This window comes from Pinus tabuliformis, chromosome Q (genome assembly GCF_031772625.1).
Source record: "Pinus tabuliformis cultivar Carrire ecotype Pingquan chromosome Q, CPIR1, whole genome shotgun sequence".
NCBI classification, from domain to species: domain Eukaryota; kingdom Viridiplantae; phylum Streptophyta; class Pinopsida; order Pinales; family Pinaceae; genus Pinus; species Pinus tabuliformis.
Genome location: NC_142296.1, coordinates 1,376,360,866 through 1,376,382,302, shown reverse-complemented (window position 1 = coordinate 1,376,382,302; position 21,437 = coordinate 1,376,360,866). Strand labels below are relative to the sequence as shown.

At 36.7% G+C, this 21,437-nt stretch overlaps 1 pseudogene; it reads left to right on the top strand.

Annotated features, from left to right (window-relative positions):
• Positions 1-18,948: 18,948 nt before the first annotated feature.
• LOC149225046 (aldehyde oxidase GLOX1 pseudogene) lies at positions 18,949-19,617 on the top strand (annotated as a pseudogene).
• Positions 19,618-21,437: the final 1,820 nt, after the last annotated feature.

The window sequence follows — 21,437 nt, the reverse complement described above, 5'->3', positions numbered from 1 at the left end:
CGTTGAAATTCTGATTATCAATGGAGCGGAGAAGGGATGTGCAGGTTATGGGCAAGCAACCAATCCAGCTCTTGCTGTTAAAATTGTAATTTTACGTCGCACGGTGGTTTTTGAAAACCATCCCGGTCTCCCCGCACCGCTCTTGGCAAAGACTGTACGAGCAGGAGGAGGCTCCGAACACATTCACTTGCCGCCACGCGTCCCATGTACGAACGCCCAAAAACCACTTTCCCCGGATGGTAAAAGTCGTTTGGTTTGCCGGAGGAGGGTGTGCGAACCACGTCGGATCAGCTCAGCGATCTGGACGCATAATCTCAGCCGTTGACTTTCCAAAGTTGCCCTCCGCCCATGTCACATCAAATTTTGTCATTTTCTTGTTGACCGCCGTAGGTGGAAACTTATGGTTTTTAATGCCTGTCGTATTTTCTTTGGTGGAGGCTTCAATATTGTTATGGGCATGCTTTTAATTTTGGTTATGGGCATTGTCCCATATGACATACGATTTATATTTTTTTATATGTTTTTTTTTGTATACGTTGTCATATGTTAAAAACATGGCTACGTGCTGTAGTGGGTAGTTTTTTTTTTGGTGAGTGGTGCATGCGCACGGTGTCATGTAAGTTTTTTTTTGTTTGTTCTTCTTGCTGTAAGCTCAAAACGCACAGCAGTGCGAGAGATAAAAGGGATGTAATGTTTTATTTTGCTGTTGTTGAAAAACAGAGGAACACCATGAAATTGGTTTTGTAATATCCACAGCAGTGGAAAATCTGTGAGAGTAGCAGAGTTTTCTTGTGATTCCCTCTTTGCACAGAGGAAGAAATATGTAACAGAATGTTTGTTTTAATTAATAGAAATGCTTTGTGACTGTGTAATGCTGTGTTCTGAGTGAGTTTTTTTTAAGAGGTTGTCTGCAAAAGATCCTGGACAGAGTAAACAGAGCATTGTCTCTGTGGTGAATTTTTATTTGCTGGTTTTGGTATTTCTCCATTAAAAATACCCAACAGTGGTATCAGAGCAAGGTTTAGGCTCTTTGTAGGAGACAAAGAAGCTGAAGGGAGAAGGTTGTTGCTGCAAGTTCCACTGTTAGAAGACTCATTCCACTGCAATTGTATTGCCTGATGGTAGGATTTTTGTGGGAGGTTCCAAACCCAACAAAAATTATAATTTCACCGTTATGTTTCCCACAGGGCTTCGTCTGCAAGCATACAGTCCTTATTACTTAGACGAATCTTCCCTGAAGCCCACCATCATTTCTGTTTTCCCACAGGGCTTCGTCTGCAAGCATACAGTCCTTATTACTTAGACGAATCTTCCCTGAAGCCCACCATCATTTCTGTGATGCCTGCTTCGGTCACTTATGGCGGTAGCTTCAAGGTTCAATTCGCTGCAAATAATCATAACATTTCCATTCAGTTCAACATTTATGCTCCGACCTTCACTACTCACTCGTTTTCCATGCATTAGAGATTGCTTCTGCTTGCATCTGCCACCCCACAATTAGAATTAGTAGGAGGAGCGGGGCAGAATATTTATAGTGCCCTAGTAACGGCACCTCCCACGCCTGTTGCAGCACCGCCTGGGTACTACATGCTATTCGTGCTCAACAGTGGAATACCCAGCGCTGCCACTTGGATTCATTTGTGTTCTAATTAGACTCATCCTTCCGCTTTGACATTCTCAATAATCTCCTCATATGTACTGTACTCTACCCTACTCTACTGTACTGAGTGAGCGCTGCAACAGTAAGCTCTCGTACATTTCAGAGCAATAAAAGTTTTGGGTTTTTTTTCTCTCTGTGTGGAAGAAATTTGAAATTTGTTAATCAAAATTGTACATTTTTTTCACCAATGTAGTGAAAAAGCAATAAAAGTTTTAGGGATGAAATTTGAAAATTGTTATAAAGGGTTTCTTTTGAAAATTGTGCATTTCTTTCACCAATGTAGTAAAAAAGCAATAAAATTCTGGGTCTTTTTTTTCTTTTTTCATGTAAAGAAATTTGAAATTTGTTACCCAGCGTTTCTTTTCAAAATTGTTATATAAAGTAAAGGATATTATTATATAAAGTGTCATGTTAGATTGTTATTATAGAAAGTGTGATGTTAAATGTAAAAAGACGAGGATGTTTAAAATGTTAATTATATATTTATTCTTTTAAAATTAATCCACTCTCATTAATGCTAATAAAATATCCATCATATTCATGTGTATTAAGTATCAAGATATAATTATCATTATTTTAAATTTGATTAAAAAATATTATAATTTAAATTAAAAAAACACATGTTATAATTTTAAAATCAACCTACTATTATGAATCACAAATTTATAAATTTAAAATAATTATTTTTTTAACAATAAAATTTGAGATTAAAATCATATATATAAAATTAATTAATTACAATACCTTATTTACCTTTATTATCCAAAAAATTGTATAATTAATTTGATTATATATTTTTTCAATTAAAACCAAATTGTCTATTTGACACAAGTAAATATAACATTAGCAAAATTTAATAAACACATTTACCGGTGAGTTTTTAAGCATTTGTAAAATTATATAATATTATAAGATAAATTTATTTTTATTGTTTATAATGGTAAATTATAATATTAAATAAACAATTATTGTTAACGATCAACTAAACACTTAGATTACTCTAATAATAAAATATATCTAATAAAATATTATTATAATTAACGATGTAGTCTAATTGTTTCATGCTTTATTTTTCTTCACTAGAATCTAGATTATCATTTTCCAATGTTTAAGATATTTATTTTTTTTCCAATATTGTATTCAACTCATTGAATAGCTTAGAAAACTAGGATTAGGTGGACTACATAGATCAAGCCATCAAGCTAGTGATTACAACACATTATTATACAAAAAAAAATCTATGGATTGCCTAGCCAATCCATTATACAAAATCCTTCCACCTTTATATGCACAGTTCAATCAATCAATCCCCAGTGGAGATCCATTGGCCAAAAATGGCCAAAGTGTAATGTACCTCAATTTATTCAACTATTTTTTTCTTTCTTTTTGCAATAAATTCAAAAATACTCATTATATGAATCTAAAGTTTTACCTCATCATACATCTCATTTCAAAACATTTTTTCTCTAACACAATTTACATTTTCCATAGCTAGTGAAAAGAGAATTCTAGATGTCCCTTGCTCACTAGTCTAGACACAACACCATACTCGTTCAAGGCATAACTTCTTGGTCAACCCAATCATACTATAGGGATCCATCTCGATTTTATTGGTTAACATATAACACCCTTCCTAAATGCCACATGTGATACTTGTACCCTTTTCTTCCAATATAATTTAACATAAGGGACTTAGGCTTTATGAATAATAAATTAATTGTACTATATCTTATATACTTATGGTGTATCTAAGTCTCTCCTTTTTCTTTCCATACTTTATATATTTTTCCCATGGCATTAAGCTTCTCCATGGTATCATACCCATTTATGTTACCTCCTTGCTTTGCATACTCATAATTTTGTTTATGCACTAAAAATAAATTACTATTTTGTCCACCCTTAGCTCACTTATCTTTCTTTCTCGAATTAGGTTAAAAACATTATCCTTGGCATATATTATTATTACTATTTCGAAATAATTATATGACATGCAATTATCATAGTAAACCACCCCTCAACCTCTAACTTCAATGCTAACTTGGTCAAAATGTGATGTACCTTCCTCAACCCTTAGTTCTTGTTTTCATGGAATTCATGGATCAATAATTCAATTGGGGGACTCATGTGATTAGTTAAAAAGCTTGGTGTGTGTCATGTGACCATGCTACATGGTCTTGTAATATTGGTTCACACCACGACTAGCACGTGGACCCAATGTGGTTGATTATTTGGATGGTGAGGATTACTGTACAAGGAGATTGTCACAAGTCCACTTTCTAGAAATATAAATACTTTTTTTTAAAGAAATAAATACTAATGTAGTTCAATAAGTTCATATTCATTAGGTTTCCCTACCCCTATAACAGTGTCTATTGTTTAGACTGGGTAGGGGAATGTGTCATAAAGTTATCCTTCTTCCTCATCCTCTAACCATTAGGGCAAGTCATGCTCAATAGAAGGTTGAGCAGGAGGGCACATCACAAGTTTTTTTGATGGATGCCCATTCTTTATGGTCATGTTCCCAACCCTGCAACTAATGAGGCATCAAAAGTGGCCAACCAAGGTCTTCCTAAGATGATAGGATAACCATTAAATTTGGTTTTGGGATGCAGGACAAGGAAATCAATGGGATACTCCCATGAGTCAATGCAGACCATTACATCGTCAATAAATCCCTCGGGAGCTATTATGGATCTATCTGCAAGTTGAAGTATGTAATCGGCCTCCTCCAAAATCTACCCAAGTAACTGTCCAACCGTGGTAAACGTGTGACGAGAGAGGTAACTATAAGGGATTCAACCTCCTTGGTGACCTTAAAGAAATGGAATCAACGGAAAAAAATCAACCATACCTTCCACACCAGCAACAATACCCTCAGGGGACATCCGAGCCACTCAAGCATCCTGCCCCTAGGTCCCACTGACCTTTTAGACCTTTAAACATTTGGACGCTCTCATGCTATGGGCATGATAGCATCTAGGGACCTCTTGAAACTTTCACAGGCCTACAAGCCACCATCCAAGGACTTTTCCCAGCAGACCTGTGCCAACATCCCTTGAAATCAAGGCACTTTTCTGGCCCAGAATTTTGGCCACTCCCCAGAATTTGTGTAACTTTTAGAAACCACCGAAGACATGATGACAAAGATAAAAAAACTGAGAAATAAAACTCAGGACTAAGCCTAACCATCCCCAACTGGGATTGACATTCTGTCAAACACTTGGAATCAATGCAACCTACAGGTTTAGGATACAAGACAAAGCATGAATGACTAAAAGCACTTATGAACCATGGCAGGAAGGATCACCAACGTCTCCATTGAACTATTATAACATCAATTAGGTCTTGCATCCATTATTTTAACATTCAAAAGTAAATACATGAAATAACCATTAAATGAATCAACCAATTAACCATGCTTATAACGAGCATAAAACCATGTAAATATCAAAGATATGACATCCTTTAAATCCACATATAAACAAGTGAAAAAGTAAGAGAACTTAGCTTTCATTAATAATATAAAAGTCTGAAAAGGTTCAGTACTTCCATGTACCACCCGACTGTAGATATTGGTGAACCAAATATTTCTTTTAGCCAACCAACCCCATGCCATATTCCAAATGTGAATGTGGGATCTCATAGGAAAACCAATCCAAAAACAACCAAGTGAATCCAAAGGTTAAACCACCTCCACCCTCATCAAATCGTCATCACACCTAAACTGGTGCTCCGATCATAACTGAACCGAACTATGAATTCCATCTGGACTCCATCACTATCCTTGAGGAATTTTTGATTCCTTGCCTCTCAGGCTTTACAGCAATCCAACCACGGATCACTTGGCCCTAAACTGAGACCAGTGTCTCAGGCTTTACCACAATCTAAACCGGATCATTAGGTCATAAACTGAGATTCCTCCCTCAGAGTTTACCATGTACCCTTCCAAAACAGATCAAGGGATTCCTAGGCCTTTTGGAATGAACCTTGAGACCACCTCCGCCCGAAATTCTGAAATTTATCGAAAAACCAAAGATCCAAACCGAAAAAAAATATCCCAACACCATGGCATCAGGAAAAAGGCGAGGCTAGGCTGAAAACCACTGTCATAACCTGGAAAAAACCATGCCACCGACAACAAGAGAACCATACACCAACATGAAAAGCCATGCATGTCCAAACCAACTAGGAAATCACACATGAAATATGCTACCTGCAAGTATTCCTGATGAAGCTCCCTGATCCTCCTCTTCTTCCTTGATCCTTGCTTTCCTTCCTTTCCTTTCCTTGCTCTAAAACCTAAGAAAATACTTGAGCTAAGTGTTTACATTGACCAAGATGTTGCCAACTAATCCTCATAAGCCCTTTTATCAATGAGTACTCTATTTTCTTCAATTTCCATCATTTTCATTCAATTTCCTCGTCACATGCAACCTATGACCTTTTACCTCACTTTTCTCCTAATTTCATTTCTTTTCATAAACAAATGTGCCAAAATTCATTTTTTCCTTTTAATGCCTTTTCCTTTGCCTTTTCCAATCTCCTTTGCCATAATAAAATGCAATCTCCTTTCCCATAGTAAACTGACTGAACACCCACACCAAGGTGTCCTACCTAACATTAATCTTGGAATAAGTGTCCCTTGCCCATGGTCTTATTCTTTCCTTTATATACCTTATTACATGGAATTTTCATGAGGGTTGTTACACAATATCATAGTAGTCTTCCTCAAGCCCCCTTGGAGGTTGAGCTCGAGAATGGTTTCCCTAGTCATCACATTGATTGCAGCCCCAAGGTCAATCAAGGTATTAGGGACCATAATGCCATCAATGTGAACAAGCAATAATGGGCTACCATTATCCAAGTACTTTGGGGAGATTACCCTCCCTAGCATTAGGTCAAAAAATTGTCCAACAAAATGGATAGTGGGGTATCTATTCTTCTTCTCCCAGGTATTTTGAAACACTCTTCCTTGATAAGCTTGTTGTAAACGGGGACATCTTTGATGGCTTGGATAAGGGGTATTTTTACACACAAGTTCTTCAATTCTCCCTGAAGTTTGGCCTCTTCTAGAGCGTGTTCTTTAGGGTGGACCAACCATTCATGGTAAGGAGGTGCATTGGCTTGAGGGGCAGTCTATTCATTCTCTTCAATCCCTCTATGTGGAAAATGTGGGTGATTATCTAGGATCACCTTCCGAGAAGGATGGTTGATCTCTTGGATTTCCACAACATAAGCATGCTAGGATGTCTCCCCACTATAAACCTATTGTTCCTACTTATTGTTCAGGTTCAGATTGGGTTGAGAAAGCATTTGAGGTTTCTTAAGTGGGGTATGGTTAGGGAGCTATGGTTGAGGTTGAGGTGGAGGTAGTAGAGCAGGAGTTTGGGTTGTTTGAGGCCTCCACCCTGGTGAGAGGTTTCTCCATTGGGAATATTGTGGTGGATATGGTTGGAAAGGAGGGTTAATAGGACAAGGAGGATGTTGAGGAGTATAAGGCCAAGGAGGAGGTGTGGGCCATGATCGATGAGTGGAAGGCAACCAAGGTTGGAAAGGTGCATTCTTATTTGGATTTTAATGAGGATAATGCACACCTTGCATTCCCTGCTAATATGGTGGAGGACCTTAAGGCCTCCTCTGGTTAATAAAGCAGACTTTCTCTGAACCACCTTTTTCCCCTTGGTATATAGCCTTCAGGCCTATCATAGAGAGACGTTCTTCTATTGCATGATTTTCTTTACAAACAAAGTAGACTTCTTTGACATTCAGTGGGCACTCATTCCTAGGGTGTCTCTCAGTGCATCTAGGGTAGAAGATACCTAGTGCCCTTTCTCCTTCCTCTTGGTTCCTTTTAATTTGCATTGTATCCATCTGTAGGGGAAACGTATGCAACATGCCACTCTTAAAATCCTCCAACATACTTCCTATCCCATGTTTGAGGCTGATGTAAAGGGAGATGAACTAACCAAGCCTTGGCTAGACCCACCCTTTTTTCTAGCAGCCCTAGAGTGATTCGTATATATTGTTTTGATGACATCATAAAGAAATTAGGAGATGTCTGGACTCGAGACAACATGTTGAGGGTTTCCATTACATCCTCCCTGATCCCCCATAGAAGAACTGGCTTGAGTGATTCGAGATCAAGGGTACAATTAGCCCTCCTATAATTGAGTGGGAATCTTTCCTCATAGTCCTCTAAGGATTCATTTGTTCCTAGGGTCATCCTAAAGATTTCCTCCTTTGCTTCCTTGGAACTGCAGTAATCAGTGTACTTGTAATTGAAGGCTTGTTTCATTTGGGACTAGGTAGTGATGTTGCCTTTAGGTAAATCATGAATGAGTGCAAGGGTACATCTTTGAGGGTAGATGGAAATAAATTTAGCTTATGTTCATCCAAGGCATAGTCATAGGTCCTACAAAAAACAAAAAATTCAAACATGAAGGTGTGAGGATCTCCAGAGGTTAGGCCATGGAAATGTGGAAGGGAAACATGGCTTATATTACTCATTTTGGCCTACCCATTAGTTTCCCTGATAGGGAAAATCTCATCTTATCTGTTTTTAGCCATGGTTTGTGTAGGTGAGATATGTTTTTCTTCCCCTATGGGTTCCTCAAAAATTCCAGGTTTCTCACCTAGAGGCTTTTCTAATTCCCCTATAGTGAGAGAGGAAAGTTCACAATCACCAAAGAAGAATACAGGTTGACTGCTTGAAGGGGTGGGGGTTTTTGGTAAGAATTTCCCTCGATTTTCCCTACTCCTACGAGGCATGAAAGAACTAGCTATGTTTTTTGAATTCTTTTTCTCCTTTTTTTTTTTCGTGAAGCTTTCAAACCAATAAGACAAATGCAAAGCAAAAAGCAAGTAACTCCTATGTAGAAACAACACCTACTTGAACACCTCCTTGACAACAGTGCCAAAAAATGATGAGCTATGGTATTGCACCAAGGATGTTGCAACTCCCAATGCTTATCAACCTAAATTATCAACTTGGGGTTCATACAAACTTAGAGGTGATAGTGCTATATGCACAACATGTTACGTTCTACTCATGTCCTCCTCAGTCGTTAGATTAGATCAAGGTATTCAAATACCACTCCTTCGACTAACTACAAATATAATTTCTTATGAAAGAATATCGTGATTGCAAGGAGATGAACTTGATTCTAACGACAGAAATGAAAATGCCATTAATTAAATGTGAATGCTAATTTAAATGTCATGAAAGGGAAAGGCTAGTCTAGTTGCAAAAGTAAACCCCGCCACCCTATTTTCACACTGTTGTAGCGGCTACAACCACCCTCCAAAATTTTTCCTTAGATTCGTTTTGGAGCCTCCTTACCAACCATCCTCAATAGCATGTATTGCACTATCAAGTACATGAGATTTAGTGGTTTTCTAGCAGCTTCCGAGCCTCTGCATGATAGCTTGGTTGACTCCTGTCAGAGGCTGCTTCTGTAGAGTTTGTCTAGCTGCTGGCTGAGCAACTCCCTCAAGAAATTGCGCAATACTAGAGGGGAACCAGTCTTCCCTCCAGAAATTGCGCAAATATGACTCGCAACCAACTGGGCTCATAAACTACGCAATTTCTATATGAAATACCTATATGTTATGTTGTTATGTTCCTCGGAGAAGAAAACCCCTCTCTCACACACACACACATTACAATTGTAAAAAAATTGATTTTTAATATTTAATAAATTTCCACAATTTTTTATAATTTTATTAAAATACACAATCAATACACTAACCTTATAATTCATTAGTAAATAAAAAATCATTATAAATTTAGTTATAAACATAATATATAAATTATTCATTTAATTCAAATTTGAGTACTCTTTAAGTGTGACTTTTTATGGGATTCCCCAAAAATATGCTCAAAAATCCAAAAAATCGCACTTAAAAAACTACTCCATCAAAATTACATCTCATTCTATACATTTCAAACAAGCATGTGTAAGAGAAATATTATAAAGAATTAGATCCCTTATTATATACCATTCTCATTTAAAGTTTGTTATATGGATATTGATGTTAGCATTTATGGTCATGGACATGAATAGTATGCATACAAGACTTCATTTTGAGTTGCTTATATTTGGTGAACCGAGTTGTTTGATATTTTAATGTAAAGACTAAAAAATTAACAATCCTTTAATAAGATTTTTAATGGTGTTTTAATTAGCATTAATGAATTTAATGATATTTAATTTAAAGATTCAATTTACTTGTTTTGGTGCTTTTTGTTGTTGATACTATTCTTTATGATATTATAACTTTTTGTTATTTAATATTTATTTTCAAACTCAAATATAAATAATGATCACATTTTTAACATAGATGAAGCTATTTAATTTATATACCAAAATTTTCCAATTTATATTGGAATATTTAAATAAGAAATATATACATATTTTAGCTATTTTAAGTTTTGGAGATTTAATAGGTATAATTTTCTGCCATTTTTAGTTGTATTAGGGAAGATATTTTTTAAAATTTTGAAGTTTGAGTTGCATACTTGCACAATTTAGGCGATGGAGGAGTTTTCAAGGTGTTGAATCCATTTGTTTAGTCAAAAGCCCATTTTAAACAACTAAACATCACAATCTCGGCTCACAGTTGTGTGCAATAATTAAACAAAACCACAATTTAACATATAACATATTCACAATTTACTTCACGATATATCTTGAGGTGAGTGATATTTAATGTTTTTGAAAATGGGATTTTGGCAATAATGTTTTAATTTGTATTAATGAATTTAATGATATTACTCAATTTTACTTGTTTTATATAATTTCGTAATTTTTTGTTGTTGATGCAATTCTTTATGATGTTATAATTTTTTTGTTATTCAATATGTATTTTTAAACTCATAAATATATCACATTTGTGTCCTGTTAAAAGAAGAACATAGAATAATTAGATGGAATTATTTCATTTACATGACGCAATTCCCTAGTTTTTGGTGGAATATTTAAATAAGAAATATAATCCTAGTCTCCCTGTTTTAAGTTTTGGAGATTTCATAGGCATATTTTTTTGTCAAATTTTCCATTATTATGGCATATATTTGTTAAAATTTAGAAGTTTGAGTTGTATAATCTATAGAGGTAGGTGCCTAAGGAGCATTAAAGGGGTTGAATTTATTTATGTAGTTAAAAAAACGCACTTTAAACAACTAATATCACAATTTCCCCCACAAGTTTGTTGTAATCTTAATGAGTTGTTTTTAGTGAGACTTACTAATATCACAATTTCCCCCACAAGTTTGTTGTAATCTTAATGAGTTGTTTTTAGTGAGACTTTTTGGAATCTTTTCTGGTGGAATTTCCCGTCTAATTTCTCTAAAATCCTGCAGGAATTTATTGAAATCACTTTTCAGGGTGGGTGTTGAATCTATATATACAGTCAAAAAGCCAGTTTAAATAACACAAATCAAGATTCCACGTCAATTTTTTTTTCGGCCAAATTCTACAGGAGAAATTCCAAAAAATTCTACTAAAAACAACTCCTCACCTTAATATATTATTGTCACCTTAAAATATAAATGTGAGAAGTTTATTGTGATTCCGAAAATTGAGTTCTGGAAATGCTATTTTGCTTATATTTTCCATTCCAAGTTGGTCTAGCCATGTTTATTGTGGTCTGTGATCCAGCCAGAAATGAAATAAGAGTGAGTTTTAATTGAGGTTGGCCACGTTGAAAGAGCAGATACATCCACGATGACTATGGCTGGAATGTGGAGACCACTTACAACTGTGCATTTGACATCACCTCTCTATAAAAACTCAGCTCATGAACTCGCCTTTGCAGAGCGTACCAACAGCAATACCGATTTCTGGATATCATATCATGGAGTCCAAGTGTTGCATTTGGATTCAATTTGTGGTGTATATTCTGGTAATCAATATTTGCAGGGCGGATGGCCGTGATACGGTAAGCCCTGGCCCTGGGAGATGGGAAGTGGTGATTGAAAATGGAGGTGTGTCGGCGATGCATATGGCCACCACCATTATGGGTACAGTGGTGATGTACGATTACACAGATTTTGGTGATTCTAATATAAGCCTCGCAAATGGAATTTGCGTAGGTAAATCAGCCGGTTATCATGATTGCTCAGCGCACTCCATAGAATACAACATTGCTACAAACAAGGTGAGACTGTTGACGCTGAGGACTGATACTTGGTGTTCATCGGGAGCCTTTGGTTCGGATGGTACTTTGGTTAGCACTGGTGGATGGGGCGATGGAAACATGAGCGTTCGTAAATTTGCACCTTGTGAAACTTCTACATGTGATTGGGTTGATCCAGCTGGTGAACCTGGATCTGGGCTTCTGAACGATCGATGGTATGCTTCAAACCAGATCCTTCCTCACGGTAGAAGTATTGTTGTGGGGGGCAACTACGCTTTTACCTACGAATTCCTGCCACCAAGGAAGCCTGGTGAGGGAGTTTACAATCTGACGTTTCTAGAAGACACCTATGTGTCCCAAAACCTGTAGAGCCTGTACAATCTCTATCCTTTTCTTCATCTCTCATCTGATGGAAATCTCTTCATCTTCGCCAACCGTGATTCCATCTTGCTTGATTACCAAAGAAATGTTGTGGTCAGGCATTTTCCAAGAATCCCAGATGGCCCAAGAAATTACCCCACCACCACCTCATCTGTGATGTTGCCACTGTCCGCATCTGATGCATTTCGGAGGACAGAAATTATGATCTGCGGTAGTGCTCCTGTTGACAGTTACAATTTGTCACTTGCAGGGATTTTCATTGACGCGCTCCAGAGCTGTGGAAGAATGGTTATCACAGATCCCAATGCCGATTGGGCAATGGAGAACATTGTTGAATGTGTAATTTCAACGCAGACGTACATCGCCAGAAACCGTTCACCAAACATGCCCGAGATTTCTCGGATCACTTTCCGGCAAAGTCATTTTCCTTATATTTGAACCCGATGCAATATGGTGCAGATGTGTGGCTCTCCCCATACGTAAGCAAGTCTGACATTATTGGGTGCTATCGTTCAGTCAAGTGAGGCCTCCCGATATTGTCCTCCACCGTTCGATTGTTTCCATCGCTCCCCACCGTCGATTGTCCGAAGATGCATACGAGCCTGCAGTAAATGTTGCGTGGAGTAAAATAAAAGCTTGGTTGACTGCAGACTTTTTTCAATGAAGACATTTAATTAAAGTAGGTGAATATTGAAGTTTTTATATACAGCACGTAAGTTTTTTTATGTCGAAGGTATGGTGCATTTAAAGAAAGGCATGGTAAGTTTGTTTTTTTTTACGCAATGTAATATTCAAAAAAAGGGAGCTCGTATATTATTTTTTGTTGGTTGACTTTTTGTAATGAGACTTGAGGTTTGCACAGCAGTGCAATACGTGAATGAAAAAAATGGAGACAAGCATTGTATAATGCGAAGGCGAATATGGCACAGCAGTGCATAAAGACAGAGGGAGGAGCGCATAAGTTTTTAGAAAGGTTTTATTGTGACCAGTGTATGAAGTAAAGAGGCATGGTGTGAGTTTTTTTTATATAAGTGAATGTAATGAAATTTTTACTGTGTATGTAAAAAATTTGTTTTACAGCAGTATTGTAAAAAGGGTTTTACAGCAGTAAACCCAGCTCAGTAAATTCTCAAGTGGAAACAGAGTTTTGTAGAATGAATTAATTTTGGTAAATCCCTCTCAGTAAAACAGGATGAATATGTATCAGACATTTTGTTTTAATCAATAGAAATGTTTTTTATGGTGGTGAAATACTTTGTTCCTCAGTAAAAAAAAATTAAGCTTCCCTGTGCAAAAAGATCCTGTGAAGGTGAAACAGAGCATTGCCTCTGTGGAGTTTATTTTCTTTGTTTTTGGGATTTTATCAGAAAAATCCCCGACAGTGGTATCAGAGCAGGCTTAGCCTCTTTGAAAGTGTTCAAGAAGCTGAAAGGAGGAGTCTTTTTTTGCAGCAGTAGATCTTCTCCAGCAGAGGGAAGACTCAGTCAAGAAAATACTCAGGTATTTCACAAAGTTTTTTTTATGTGTTGCTGAAGAAGCAGTCAGTTGTTTTAAAATACACAGTCAAGAAATTGAAGCATAGTTGAGGCTGCAAGAATGGCTGGCACAAGCACCAGTAATAGCATGGGTATGCAGCTCCCATTATTTGATGGTAAAAACTATGACTATTGGGCAATAACAATGAAAGCCTTGTTTGCTTCCCAAGACTTATGGGAAATAGTTGAGGAAGGTTTTGAACAACCAGCACATGAAAATGAATTTAATGCATTAACTCAAGGAGAGAAGGATCTGCTGAAGAGCTGTAAGAAGAAGGATTCAAAAGCCCAGCAGCTAAGACATCCAATGAAGCATGGCAAACCCTCAAGACAGCCTATCAAGGCATGGAGAGAGTGAAGACAGCAAAACTACAATTGCTGAGGAAGGATTTTGAGAATCTGAACATGAAGGAGTCAGACAGCATTGACTCATTCTTCACACATGTAATTGGTCTGGTCACACAGATAAGGACTCATGGAGAAACCCTTGAAGATAGGAGGATTGTGGAGAAAATATTGAGGGTCTTACCCTCAAAGTTTGATGCGATTGTCACCACCATTGAAGAGACAAAGGATCTCTCAAAATTTTCAGTTGATGAGCTACATGCATCACTGATAACACATGAGCAGAGGTTGAGTAGAAATGAAAACTCATCTCTAGAGCAAGCCTTCAAGACCCATATGTCTTTTGGAAGAGGAAGAGGTCAAGGCAGAGGAAACAAAAGAGGAAGAGGTAGAAGCCAGAACAGAGGTGGAAGGAACAGCCCAGCAAATGCTCAAGGAAGAGGCAGCAATCCAAATCAGAACCAAGGCCAAGGCAGCAGCCAACAAAGAGGACAACATCATGCTCAAGGACAAAGGTATGAAAAATCCGATGTCCAATGCTATTATTGTAAAAAATATGGGCATTATGCCAGTGAATGTAGGAAGAAGCAGCATGATATGAGTGATATACAAAATGCAAATGTTACTAGAGAAAACATCAGCCAAAATAATGTGTTGTTAGCTTGTAACATGGCTGAAACAAACAGTGAAGACATATGGTTCTTAGACTCAGGTCGCAGCAACCATATGACAGGGAACATAGCCTTCTTTTCTGCCCTAGGTAAAAATGTGAAATCAGAAGTCACACTAGCAACTGATAGCAAAATTTCTGTTATGGGAAAAGGAGAGGTAAAAATATTTACAAAGCAAGGAGAAAAGAAAACCATAGCAAATGTCTACTATGTCCCCGGAATGAGATGTAACCTCTTGAGTATTGGACAGCTTGTCCATAAGGGGTACAATGTTTTCTTTAAAAATGATGTGTTCACCATCATGGATATAGCACCCAGCAAAAGATGCATTGCTGAAGTGAAGATGATAAGGAACAGGATGTTCCCTCTTAGAATAAGGGCAGATTTGAAAAACAAGAATGTAATTGCAGCAGTTACCCAAGAGGCTTTCCAAAGCATGCCAAAGGATGAAAATTGGTTGTGGCACTTGAGATTTGGACATCTCAACTTTGGAGGTCTTAATTTGTTGAGCAGAAAAGGAATGGTAAGAGGATTACCATTGATAGAGAAACCGAACAGCCTTTGTGAAGGCTGCATTTTGGGAAAACAACATAGAGAAAGTTTTCCATCAGGGAAGAGCATAAGGGCAAAGGCACCCTTAGAGTTCATTCACTCATATTTATGTGGACCGATGCAAGCTCCATCATTAGCAAGCAGCCAATATTTCCTAACATTCATTGATGACTTTACAAGAAAAACTTGGGTATGTTTCCTTAAAAACAAAAGTGAAGTGGTTGAGGAATTCCGAAATTTCAAAGCACTTGTGGAGAACCAAAGCGGACTGCATATAAAAGTTTTGAGAACTGATAGAGGAGGTGAGTATATCTCCAAGGAATTCCTAAGATTTTGTAGAGAAAATGGAATTCAGAAACAGTTTACAGCTAGGTACACCCCACAGCGAAATGGAGTTGCTGAAAGGAAGAAAAGGACCATCATGGATATGGCCAGAGCATGTTGAAGGTAAAGCATTTGCCAAATGATTATTGGGCTGAAGCTGTAAATTGTGCAGTGTATATTTTGAACAGGTGTCCTACAAAAGCAGTGTTGAACAAAGTGCCGGAAGAAGCATGGAGTGGGAGAAAGCAAGGAGTCACCCACATGAGAGATTTTGGATGTGTGGCCTATGCACACATACCAGATCAGCTAAGGAGGAAGTTGGACAGCAAAGGGGAGAAATGTCTTTTCATTGGATACAGTGAGGAATCCAAAGTTTACAAGTTGTATATCCCATCCACCAAGAAATTTTTTGTCAGCAGAGATGTTCAATTCATTGAAGAGGAAGCTTGGGATGGAAGCATAGAGAAAACAGTGAATGTTAAAAACTGTTTGTCTCATGATGAAGATGAAGAGGAGGTGGCTGAAATACATCCCCAAACAGCAGCGCCAACACAAGGACAGCAAGGGACACCATTGAGGATAAATGAGAGTGCTTCTCCAAGCACACCACAAGGAGGAAATTCAAGTGCGTCTTCAAGCACTTGCACACCAAATGAAAGAGGTAAGAAATTTAGAAATCTAAGTGATATTTATGAAGAAGGAATGAATTCCTTATTTGCCTTGTATTGTCATGTTGATGATCCTATTCATTTCGAGGATGCAATCAAAGATAAGAAATGGATAGAAGCTATGGATGAGGAAATGAATGCCATAGAGAGAAACAAAACATGGGATTTGGTTGAGCTACCAAAAGGCAAAGAAGTCATTGGAGTAAAATGGGTTTACAAGACCAAGAGAAATGCTGAAGGCAAGATAGAAAGGCACAAGGCAAGGCTGGTTGTCAAAGGGTACAAGCAGCAGTATGGGAGAGATTATGAGGAGACTTTCGCACCGGTTGCAAGAATGGAAACCGTGAGAGCAGTGCTGTCCATAGCAGCTCAAAACAAATGGAAAGTCTATCAAATGGACGTGAAGTCAGCATTCCTAAATGGAGTGTTAAAGGAAGAGGTTTATGTTGAACAGCCTCTAGGCTATGAGAAGAAAGGTGAAGAGCACAAAGTGTGCAGATTGAAGAAGGCTCTTTATGGGCTGAAGCAAGCGCCAAGAGCATGGTACAGCAGGATAGATTCCTATCTATTGGATAATGAATTCGACAAGTGTGAAGGAGAACCCACCGTCTACATCAAAGAAAAAGATGGTAAAATTTTAATTGTTGTTTTATATGTTGATGATGTTATTTTCACAGGTAATGATGATCAGCTCATTAAGAATTTTAAATCAGTCATGAAAGAGGAATTTGAAATGACTGACATGGGTTTCTTGAGATACTTCTTAGGCATAGAAGTAGATCAAAATGAAAAAGGAATTTTTATCTCACAAGCAAGATATGTAAATCAAGTATTGAGCAGATTTAACATGCAAGAATGCAAGGCAACGATCACTCCCACAGTAATGGGATTAAAACTCAGCAGAGAGGACAGCAGCAAGGATTTTGATCCTAGTTTGTACAAGAGTATTTTTGGCAGCCTTATGTATTTAAAAGCTACTAGGCCTGTCATTATGTATGTTGTTAGTTTAATTTCCAGATTCATGGAGAGGCCAAAGGAGGCACATTGGCAGGCAGCAAAAAGAATTTTAAGGTATGTCAAAGGTACCAAAATATTTGGCATATTATATAGTGTCTCAGAAAGTTCAGATTTAATTGGATACACTGATAGTGATTGGGCTGGAAGTGTAGATGATCGGAAAAGCACTTCCGGTTATGATTTTCATATGGGTTCAGGAGCCATTTCATGGGCTTCTAAGAAGCAGTCCATTGTAGCATTGTCTACAGCAGAGGCTGAATATGTGGCAGCTACAGCAGCAACATGTTAAGCAGTGTGGATGAGAAGAATGTTGAGAAGCTTAGGCCAAGAGCAGGCAAAAGCGACAGTGATTTTTTGTGACAATAGCTCAGCTATTGCATTGTCAAAGAATTCAGTGTTTCATAAGAGAACGAAACACATTGATACAAGGTTTAACTACATCAGAGAATTGGTGAACAATGGAGAAATTGTCTTAGAACATTGCAGGACTCAAGAACAGGTAGCAAACATCTTGACAAAGCCTTTGGATCAGAAAAGCTTTGAATTTTTGAGGAAGTGTCTGGGTATGACCGAATGCCCAGCAGTTGAAATTAAAGGGGAGTGTTGAATGTGTAATTTCAACGCAGACGTACATCGCCAGAAACCGTTCACCAAACCCGCCTGAGATTTCTCGGATCACTTTCCGGCAAAGTCATTTTCCGTATATTTGAACCCGATGCAATATGGTGCAGACGCGTGGCTCTCCCCATACGTAAGCAAGTTTGACATTCTCGGGTGCTATCGTTCAGTCAAGTGAGGCCTCCCGATATTCTCCTCCACCGTTCGATTGTTTCCATCGCTCTCCACCGTCGATTGTCCGAAGATGCATACGAGCCTGCAGTAAATGTTGCGTGGAGTAAAATAAAAGCTTGGTTGACTGCAGACTTTTTTCAATGAAGACATTTAATGAAAGTAGGTGAATATTGAAGTTTTTATATACAGAACGTAAGTTTTTTTTATGTCGAAGGTATGGTGCATTTAAAGAAAGGCATGGTAAGTTTGTTTTCTTTTACACAATGTAATATTCAAAAAAAGGGAGCTCGTATATTATTTTTTGTTGGTTGACTTTTTGTAATGAGACTTGAGATTTGCACAGCAATGCAATACATGAATGAAAAAAATGGAGACAAGCATTGTATAATGCGACGGTGAATATGGCACAACAGTGCATAAAGACAGAGGGAGGAGCGCATAAGTTTTCAGAAAGGTTTTATTGTGACCAGTGTATGAAGTAAAGAGGCATGGTGTGAGTTTCTTTTTATATAAGTGAATGTAATGAAATTTTTACTGCGTATGTAAAAAATTTGTTTTACAGCAGTAATGTAAAAAGGGTTTTACAGCAGTAAACCCAGCTCAGTAAATTCTCAGGTGGAAACAGAGTTTTGTAGAATGAATTAATTTTGGTAAATCCCTCTCAGTAAAAGAGGATGAATATGTATCAGACATTTTGTTTTAATCAATAGAAATGTTTTTTATGGTGGTGAAATACTCTGTTCCTTAGAAAAAAAAATTTAACCTTCCCTGTGCAAAAAGATCCTATGGAGGTGAAACATAGCATTGCCTCTGTGGAGTTTATTTTCTTCGTTTTTGGGATTTTATCAGAAAATTCCACAACAAACATGCCTGCTCCCAGAGTTCTGGGAGATATGTTGCTTCTTCCCACCGGTGAAATTCTGATTATCAATGGAGCGGAGAAGGGATGTGCAGCAACCAATCCAGCTCTTGCTCCTTATTTATACAGACCTAATGCATTGCCAGGGCAGCGCTTCTCAGTACTCGCAAGTTCCACTGTTCCAAGAATGTATCATTCCACTGCAATTGTATTTCCTGATGGTAGGATTTTTGTGGGAGGTTCCAACCCCAAAAAAAATTATAATTTCACCGTTATGTTTCCCACAGAGCTTCGTCTGCAAGCATACAGTCCTTATTACTTAGACGAATCTTCCCTGAAGCCCACCATCATTTCTGTGCTGCCTGCTTCGGTCACTTATGGCGGTAGCTTCAAGGTTCAATTCGCTGCAAATAATCATCATAACATTTCCATTCAGTTCAACATTTATCCTCCGACCTTCACTACTCACTCTTTTTCCATGCATCAGAGATTGCTTCTGCTTGCATCTGCCACCCCACAATTAGAATTAGTAGGAGGAGCGGGGCAGAATATTTATAGTGCCCTAGTAACGGTACCTCCCACGCCTGTTGCAGCACCGCCTGGGTACTACATGCTATTCGTGCTCAACAGTGGAATACCCAGCGCTGCCACTTGGATTCATTTGTCTTCTAATTAGACTCATCCTTCCGCTTTGACATTCTCAATAATCTCCTCATATGTACTGTACTCTACCCTACTCTACTGTACTGAGTGAGCGCTGCAACGGTAAGCTCTCGTACTCGTACATTTCAGAGCAATAAAAGTTTTGGGTTTTTTTTCTTTCTGTGTGGAAGAAATTTGAAATTTGTTAATCAAAATTGTACATTTTTTTCACCAATGTAGTGAAAAAGCAACAAAAGTGAAAAAGCAATAAAAGTTTTAGGGATGAAATTTGAAAATTGTTATAAAGGGTTTCTTCTGAAAATTGTGCATTTCTTTCCCCAATGTAGTGAAAAAGCAATAAAATTCTGGGTCTTTTTTTTCTTTTTTCATGTAAAGAAATTTGAAATTTGTTACCAAGCGTTTCTTTTCAAAATTGTTATATAAAGTAAAGGATATTATTATATAAAGTGTCATGTTAGATTGTTATTATAGAAAGTGTGATGTTAAATTTAAAAAGACGAGGATGTTTAAAATGTTAATTATATATTTATTCTTTTAAAATTAATCCACTCTCATTAATGCTAATAAAATATCCATCATATTCATGTGTATTAAGTATCAAGATATAATTATCATTATTTTAAATTTGATTAAAAAATATTATAATTTAAACTTAAAAAAACACATGTTATAATTTTAAAACTCAACCTACTATTATGAATCACAAATTTATAAATTTAAAATAATTAATTTTTTTAACAATAAAATTTGAGATTAAAATCATATAATATAAAATTAATTAATTACAATACCTTATTTACCTTTATTATCCAAAAAATTGTATAATTAATTTGATTATATATTTTTTCAATTAAAACCAAATTGTCTATTTGACACAAGTAAATATAACATTAGCAAAATTTAATAAACACATTTACCAGTGAGTTTTTAAGCATTTGTAAAATTATATAATATTATAAGATAAATTTATTTTTATTGTTTATAATGGTAAATTATAATATTAAATAAACAATTATTGTTAACGATCAACTAAACACTTAGATTACTCTAATAATAAAAATATCTAATAAAATATTATTATAATTAATGATGTAGTCTAATTGTTTCATGCTTTATTTTTCTTCACTAGAATCTAGATTGTCATTTTCCAATGTTTAAGATATTTATTTTTTTTCCAATATTGTATTCAACTCATTGAATAGCTTAGAAAACTAGGATTAGGTGGACTACATAGATCAAGCCATCAAGCTAGTGATTACAACACATTATTATAACAAAAAAAAATCTATGGATTGCCTAGCCAATCCATTATACCAAAATCCTTCCACCTTTATATGCACAGTTCAATCAATCAATCCCCAGTGGAGATCCATTGGCCAAAAATGGCCAAAGTGTAATGTACCTCAATTTACTCAACTATTTTTTTCTTTATTTTTGCAATAAATTCAAAAATACTCATTATATGAATCTAAGGTTTTACCTCATCATACATCTCATTTCAAAACATTTTTTCTCTAACACAATTTACATTTTCCATAGCTAGTGAAAAGAGAATTCTAGATGGTCCCTTGCTCACTAGTCTAGACACAACACCATACTCGTTCAAGGCATAACTTCTTGGTCAACCCGATCATACTATAGGGATCCATCTCGATTTTATTGGTTAACATATAACACCCTTCCTAAATGCCACAAGTGATACTTGTACCCTTTTGTTCCAATATAATTTAACATAAGGGACTTAGGCTTTATGAATAATAAATTAATTGTACTATATCTTATATACTTATGGTGTATCTAAGTCTCTCCTTTTTCTTTCCCATACTTTATATA